We start from the raw sequence: 8801 nt of genomic DNA on the forward strand, positions 1-8801 counted from the left end.
TGAAATCCGTGTAATTATATTCAATAAAACATCCCTTATGCTCCGCATAATACATAAGGGGTAAAAAATATCTAAAAGTAAGCCATATATTTATAGAATTACATCAGTTTTAAGTTTTGAAAACATTTATAATTTTCTTGTATTCCCCCCTGAAAAAATTGAAAAACACGGAAAAAGGCGTAGGGGTATGAACTCACCAGACGAGAGATGTGCCGGTTGGATGCAAATTGTCAGTTCAGGGCTCGAAAACACGCGAGGTTCCTATGTGATATGAAGAGATACATAATTTGTATCTAATTAGACCTTGATCTATTAATTAAATAAGAATAAACACTTCTAGATGCAAAAAACACTTCAATTCAAGTGTTTGGAGTGACCCGGGTAGCATCTAAGGGTGTGTAAAGCTTGGATATGGAGTTTGCTCTTCAAGAGTAAAATCCTTAAGGAGATTACAGCCAATGGACCATATCCCCATGAGTTTACAGCCGTAAACTCATGGTTGGAGTGTTTTTGGGTGCTAAATGGTCTTACAATGCACAAAGGAAGGTTCTAGGGTTGATTCCATGACTTAGAAAGTGATCGGGACTTGAATTGACCTTGGAAAAGGAGTTTACGGTCTATGCAGATGTTCTTGATGATTTTACTACCTTAAAAACATGATTTTACGGCCATAAACTCATATTTGTCCATGAATCATGTGTTTTGGTGGTTGTAGGTTAGGCATGCTAAGATCTAGATCCAATTCTAAGCCATACAAGGTGTTAAGGGCACTTTAACACCCTTTTGAGGTGTTTATGGTCTAAGAAGGGGTGTTTATGGTCCAAGAATGTTTTTGGGCCATAAACTCAAGTGTGACTCATTTGTGTATGTTTTGGTGCATCTCATGAAGGAATATAAGGTTCTATGCACTCATGGAAGCTCATAGAAGCTTTTGGAGGTGTTTAAGGGGCAATTTAACACCTTAAAAGGTGTTTATGGTCTATGAATAAGGTTTTACGGTCCAAGCATGTTCTTGGACCGTAAACTCAAGTTTATCCCCTAAATGGTAAGATTTTGGTGCTCTAAGTCCATTCCTGCAAGTCCAAAGGTCATAACTAAGCACTAGAAGCGGTTTGGAAGGGTTTTGGGGTTTCAAAACTCCATTTAAAGGAGTTCACGGTTTTGGGAGGTTTCCTAGACCGTAAAAACAAGTTCTTGGTCCTATTTCATGATTTAAACACGAATTTGAAAGCCAAACATGTTATACTATGAGCTAGGATGAATTTCTTACCAAATTGGAGCTTGAAATGGATGATTTTGGATCAAAGTCGAGTTTTAGAGAGAGAGTAGTGAGAGAAAGTGTTTTAAGAGAGTGAAAAAGCTTCAAAATTATGTCACTCAATCCCTTATATAGGGGTTGAGTTTATGGCCTGGTGGAATTCTACCCGATACTGACGTTAAACGAGACTTTTGGTCGCTCCCAATTAAGTTGTCGTAACCCGATATGGTCGAAACTAAAAATTTTCTAAGTAATAATTTGGAATGTTTTCATGTGTTTCTAACGTGTTTGGATACTTACGAGGTCATTCTAAAAAGTCTTAACTTAAATGACTAAATCCAAAAACATAATCGGAACAATTTACGAGTTGTCACAATGTCTCAGTACATATGATATCTAGAATGGTGGAATATATGATCCCTTATCAATGCACGCGTCATTGATTTGTTCAGAGTTCAACAGCAGCTTTTAAGAGCTACAACTGCTAGTCGGGTTTTGGAGTCATACACAATAATAGTTTTAGACTTATTCAAGTGGGAGATTGTTGGATTAGTGTCTAAGTCCATAACTATAGTTGGTATGTACTTGAACCGATTGGCATGGTCCATTTGGGTTGCATGGCATCAGAACAATCTGGATAGACTTTTGTGAGAAAAGGGATAATTATGATTTGTTAATATATTATAAGTTCTAATATATTCATATGAAATCGTATTATTTAATTAGTATTGATCAAGAATTAATTTGGAATTAATATTGTGATCAAAAGGAGACTAATTAAATATATGGGGATTGACTGTGTAAATCATTCATTCTAATATATGTAGGCTTATGATCCATATTTATTCATGTTGGGCTAAACCGATGAAGTAACCCATGGATGCTCCATGGAGGTTTTAACCCATGGGGCATGAAGAATATGGAAAGACATGAGTTACATGGCGTAACCCTAATAGCCACCATATATAAGGACCTCATGGCTCAAGAAATTGGCACTAGGGTGTGTACACATGAGGGCTAGCTGATTTGAGCATGGGAACCTTTTCTCTCAAGTTATTCCAAGATGTTGGTGATGTTGTGTGAACCAACTGAGGTGTCACACTTGAGGCACTAGGCTCTTAAGCTCCATGGAATCAAGCTACATGAAAAGGTATGTCTTCTAACTTCTTTATATTACCCAAGTATCAATGATTGTATGCTAGTTAGGGTAATACCTTGGAAAGTTCAAGTTTGCATGTATAATAGAGCAAAAATAGATCCAGGGTATTTAGGGTTGCATGTACACCATATGAGTGTTAGAATGCTCAAAACCCTTCAGCAAAGCTGCCTCGATTAGAGATATTTGTCTGCGGATGACAATAGTGACTCCATTGTTGGAGCCGATCCGAGAGGCCCAACAGGAAGCGATGAAAGAGGAACATCGAAATACCGAGCGTATTATGGGGCAAGTTTCTGCCTTAGACTATGGTAGCCGTGGGTTGTTGACTCTACACCGTAGGGTGTGGATCCCGTATCATGGAGGTGTGGCCAGGTGCTGATGAAGGAGGGGCACAAATCCAGGTTTTCTATTCATCCTGGGGCGACGAAGATGTACAGGGATCTTGGTCCTAATTACTGGTGGCCCTGTATGAAGCAGGATGTAGCCTGGTACGTCGAGAGATGCCTGACCTACAGGAAGGTCAAGGCAGAGCACCAGAGGCCTCACGGCAAGATGTAGCAGTTGGACATCCCCATATGGAAATGGGAAGATATTACTATGGATTTCATCACCAAGCTTCCCAGGACCGCACGGGGAGTGGATTTGATATGAGTCATCATGGATCGGTTGACCAAGAGTACCCATCCCATACCGATCCAGGAGAGCATATCGGTCGAGAAGCTGGCTGACATCTTCATTCGGGAGGTTGTGGCCCAAAATGGAGTGCCAGTCTTTGTGATTTATGACAGAGATGTGCAGTTTACTTTCAGATTCTGGAAGAAATTTCACGACGAGTTGGGTACTCGTCTACATTTTAGAACTGCCTTCCACCCGCAGATGGATGGTCAGAACGAGCGGACCATCCAGACATTGGAGGACATGTTGCGGGCATGCGTATTAGACTTTGGTGGTAGCTGGGATACCTATCTCCCTTTGGTTGCGTTATCCTACAACAACAGCTACCACACGAGTATCGATCGTTCTCCCTTCGAGATGTTGTACGGGAGGAAGTGTAGGATTCTGATATGTTGGGGAGAGGTTGGACAGTGGGTCATGGGGAGCACCGATGTGGTGCTCGAGACGATAGACATGATTCAGTAGGTTCGGAGTAGGCTTTAGACTGCTCAGTCGACAGAAAATTTATGTTGACAAGCGTCGTTCAGACCTGGAGTTCCAGGTCGGAGATATGGTCCTCCAGAAGGTGTCACCTTGGAAAGGTGTCATTTGATTCAGGAAGCGGGGCAAGTTAGGCCTCAGGTTTATTGGCCTTTTCTGAGTTGTAGCCCGAGTGGGCAAGGTGGCATATAGGTTGTATTTGCCAGTCAAGCTTAGCCAGATTTACAGTACTTTCCACGTCTCCCAGCTACGGAAGTGCCTGGTAGATGACTCTGTGGTGGTGCCTATTGAGGATATTCAGCTGGATGGCATCCTAAACTACATCGAGCGACTGATAGCCATTATAGACAGGAAGACGTAGACACTAAGGAACAACGAAGTATAGTTGGTGAAGGTGCAGTGGCAGCACTGCAAGGGCTCGGAATGGACTTGGGAACCAGAGGACGAAATGAGGGAGCACTACCCCAAGCTTTTTCCGGATTTAGCAGCAGACTTTGAGGACGAAGTCTAAAATAAGTGGGGGAGATTTGTAGCACCCGATTCCTGGTACGTATTTAAATTCTATTAATTTCATGTTTTGCCCAGAGGACTCGGCGAGTTGGAGGCCCAACTCGTCAAGTAAACTCGATTTTTGGCCAGGAGGTTTAATGACCTACTCGACGAGTAGAAGTTGTTTGGATGAAACCCTAATATTTATGGTTTGCACCATATTTAAACAACTTATCTCCTCCCAAACTAGCCTCCATCTTCCCTCTCACTTCCAGAAGACCCTAAACCAAAACCCTAGCCTGGTTTGAGTGTTCTTAAGCCATTTTTGTGCATTTTTGGTGGTTGTGAAGCTTGAGAAGAAGGAATGAGCTTGGGAGTTCAAGTTGAAGCTAGTAGATCCAGAGGTTGTGTTCCATTTCCAGCTCATTTGTGGTAAAAAGCTTCAACCTTGACTTTCCATTTGTTAGATCCTCTTTAGGGCTTGATTCTTGTTATTTTGGTGCAATTTTAATTCACCTTCGGGTTTGGGGCATTATATAGAGGAATAACCTTAGATTTGGATCATAAGAGGGTTCTCATGGCATAAAGGTGCCAACTTTATTGCCATAGGAGCCCCATTTATCTTGAAGACTCCATTTTAGGGAATTTTGAGCTAAATGGCCCATGCATGAACGTAAAGTTTGTAATTTTACATACAATATGGACCCTAGGAGGTCAGATCTATGGTTTAGATGCTTTGAGACCTACTGAAATCGATTGTATAGTTTTGGACAAAGAGGGACTCATCGAGTCGTTCATGGGACTCGGTGAGTCGGGTTGTATTTCCCCAACAAATCCTTCTATTGAAGGACCAGATGTTAAGATAGAAGAACACTCCGTTTTCTAGGCTCATTAAGGACATGGAAATCATGGAAATCGGCGAGCGTTTGAGCGGACTCGACGAGTTCAAGGCAGTGTCCCAACCACTTGAAGACGGACTGAATGAGTTCAAGGAGAACTCAGCGAGTCATAGACTAAACACCTTCATACGGATGAAGATGAACTCGACGAGTTCAAGGACGAACTCAACGATTCTGTTGAAGAAGGTTTCGATGATCTGTTGATAGTAAACTTGTCAAGCTTTTGCTAGAATCGACGATTAGGGACGAGATTGTAACATTCTGTGGGCGTGGGGACTCGATGAGTTGGTGAACCAACTCGACGACTCTAGTCAACGAAAGTTGACTTTGACCAGGGTTTTGACTTTGACTTTGACATGGAATTGAGTGACCCTTGTAAGCGCTATGAGTATGAAATTGTAATGTAGAAAGGATGTTGTGTAGAAATTGAGGAGTCGAGAAGAGTCGACTTTCGTACCGAGGACAGCGCATTCACTACACGACATTGAGATGAGTTATCTTCCAGTAGAAGTGGGTCTAAGGCACCAAGGTCGACCCACTAGTAGTTGATTATAGTTGAGATGATTGTATTTGTGATAAGCGAGTGTTTTGCTACCCCCTGGTATGTTTATGTGTTAGCATGATTATGTTGTGTTAGTATGTGATAGTAGTAGGGGTGAAATAGTCCCCATAACCGGCTGAGATAAACTGGAGGGGTAGGTCAGACACCCCGGTATGTGCGACAGGGGTAGTTTAGGGAACCCGGTATGCCTAGTTGGGTAGGTCGGGCACCCATATATGCCTGACAATATATTTATAGTAGGGTATGTGGTATGATGGGGGAACTCACTAAGCTTCATGCTTACATTTTATAGTTTTGTTTTCAGGTACCTCTTCAGCGAAAGGGAAGGAACCGGCACGGTAGCAGCGCATCACACACACACACACTCACCTGATTTCCGCACTATGATGATCTTGGGATTGTACTCTGACATTACTATTATTCTATGACATGTTTTTATGACATTTGACTTATGGGCTATGAGTTGATATGATATTGAAGTTATTTTTCATAAATGATTTTAATAAATTAACTAATTAAAAACAAAATATTTGGTCTTGAAAATTAGGATGTTACATAAGGACTACTATATGGGAGAGCACGACATGACCCTTATTGATCTAACATATTTGCTTGTTTCTGCTGAATCAACAATGATTTGGCGCACCGGTAAAGCAAATTTGATTGGAAGATCTACTCCCTAAACTTCCATGGATATTGACAATGGTAACATTGGAAGTCGAGAAAAGCTTTCCCTTCCCAATGGAAAAGGATCGGCCATAGTCAACCCGGTTGACCAAATGGTAAAGAGAAGGGCTAAATCTGAGATTGTCCCATGTGCCATTCCTAAAGAGTCCATATGTTTCTATTTCCAAGAGAAGGGGCATTGGTTGCGACGCTGCTATATTTATCTAAAAGATCACAAGGATGGTAAAGTCAAAACTTTTGACTCTACTTACGGTAAAATCCATTGTGTAACTTTATTAAGTTCCTATTTGGAGATTCTTAATACATGATGTGATGTAATTACACTGTGATGTTTTGAAGAATCGAAGGAAGCTTAAAGGAAGAGTATGTTGAGTCTGATCGCGAAGAGATGGATTTCAATCGCATGGTTCGATGATCAGGCTTGTGAGCTGCTGCTTAAGAGTTATGATAGATTGCTTAGGAATACATAACAACATACTTTCACTTGTATTTGCATTGTAAGGATACGTTTTCCGCAATTTTTATAAATAAAAAACATTTTTGAAATCTATCTTATTTTTAAAATTTCTTTACAATGGCATTTGAGAAAAATTGTTGCTTATATGTTTCCATTGATAGCAATATTGTAATATGAATTTGATTCTTTCATTCGTGGTAGTGTCATAATTTACCAAATACGAAAAGATTCTCATCAACCAACTTTCAATTGGATAGGAACTTGGAATAATGCAACTTGTATTGTGTGATGATTGAGAATTTTCATCTTTGGGAAATTAAGACTAATTCCTTGTTCACATGTATATGTGAGTGATGTAAAGGACTAAGGGATCAGGTACACTTAGTTATGCGTTGATTAGGTCCACCACAAAGAACGATGAGACTATTCGTTATGATTTACTAAAGTTTATTAATATATTATAAGTTCTAATATACTAATATGAAATCATATTATTTAATTAGTATTGATCAAGACTTAATTTGGAATTAATTTTTTGATCAAAAGATACTAGTTAAATATATGAGGATTGATTGTATAAATCATTCATTCTTATAAAGTGAGCTTATGATCCATAGTTGTTTATGTTGGGCTAAACCCATGAGGTGAGCCATGGATACTCCATGGAGGTTAAAACCCATGGACCCTAAGGAATGTTAAAAGTCGTGCACATTAGGGTTTACATGGTGTAACCCTAGTTGTGTCACACTATATAAGAAGCCTCATAGCTACCAAAATCGGCACCTAAGTGAGTTGCAAGAGGGCTAGCCGAATTTTGTGTGTGCAAGAAATCTCTTCTCAAGTTCCTTCATTGTTGGTGGTGTTGTGTGATTCCATTTTAGGTGCAACACTTAGGGCACTGAGTTCTTAATGGTCCAAGGTTTCCAACTACACTAAAAGTTATATCATCTAACTAGTATTTCATGTTGTTTATACTTCATTGTATGCTAGTTAGAATGATGCTTTGGAAATTGATAGTTTGCATGTATATTAGAGAAAACATAGATCCAAAGCATCTAGGGTTGCATGTACACCATAGAAGTGTTGGAATGCTCAAAACCCAACAATGAACTCCTGTGATCGCACATTGATTAGCCCAGGTCCTGCTCCTGAGCCGGAGCCAAAATCTGGATCCCATTCCTAGATGCTCAAAATCTGTCTCCTGCACTCAGACTATAGAAATGATATCATTCAGGGTCTTGTACACTGACACACTGACCAGATCAATCATCCACAGCTGAACTGCAGTAGCTGAAGCAACATCTTCCCAAAACCGGGCTACAAACTACTCCCAAGACATAGTCTCCAATCCCGAAAGCGCAATAGATCGCACAATCAATCCTTGCCGCTCAATACAAGAGGTCAAAGGCGAACCGAACCTTAGCTCCTAAGGGGTAGGGAATAGTGCGGAAAACACTTTCTATCTCCTTAATCCAATGCAAACTCAAATCCCTGGCAGTCCTTCCACTAATTGGCTCACCACTGGAGTTGGTACCAAACCATGGTCCTTTCCCATGTGTACTCATCCTCATCTGACAAATCAACTATTCCCATGATTAGATCATAACCAAGAATTCTCCTTCCCATAAGCTTTTTAGATTCTCCAAGACACTCGCCGATTTGAGTATGGATCCTATGCTTTCAGTAGTACAGGCCCAATACTACTTTCACACCTATCCATACTTTCCTCAACAATCCTCCTGAATCCTCTAAGCCATTTCCTCAAACTAATGCACCTAAAACTCACTAAACCGTACTGCTAGCCCACTGAAGTACATACTAGGCTTTCCTAGGTTCCCGAACTCACCTTGCCATCAGCTGCTGAAGAACTCCTCATGATGCCCGCCATCCACCTCCTGTATACCATCATATTCACTTAGTAGTTGAATCCCATCATCCAAGAGTTCCACAAAGCACAAAGCAAGCAACATTCATGAAGTAACTCTCCAAACCATGAAACTATTATAGAACATGAAGGGTTTTAAGCATTCTAATACTCCTATGGTGTACATGCAACCCTAGATGCTTTGGATCTATGTTTTCTCTAATATACATGCAAACTTTTGTATTTCCAAAGCATCATACTAACTAGCATA

This window comes from Lactuca sativa, chromosome 4 (genome assembly GCF_002870075.4).
Source record: "Lactuca sativa cultivar Salinas chromosome 4, Lsat_Salinas_v11, whole genome shotgun sequence".
Lineage (NCBI taxonomy): Eukaryota > Viridiplantae > Streptophyta > Magnoliopsida > Asterales > Asteraceae > Lactuca > Lactuca sativa.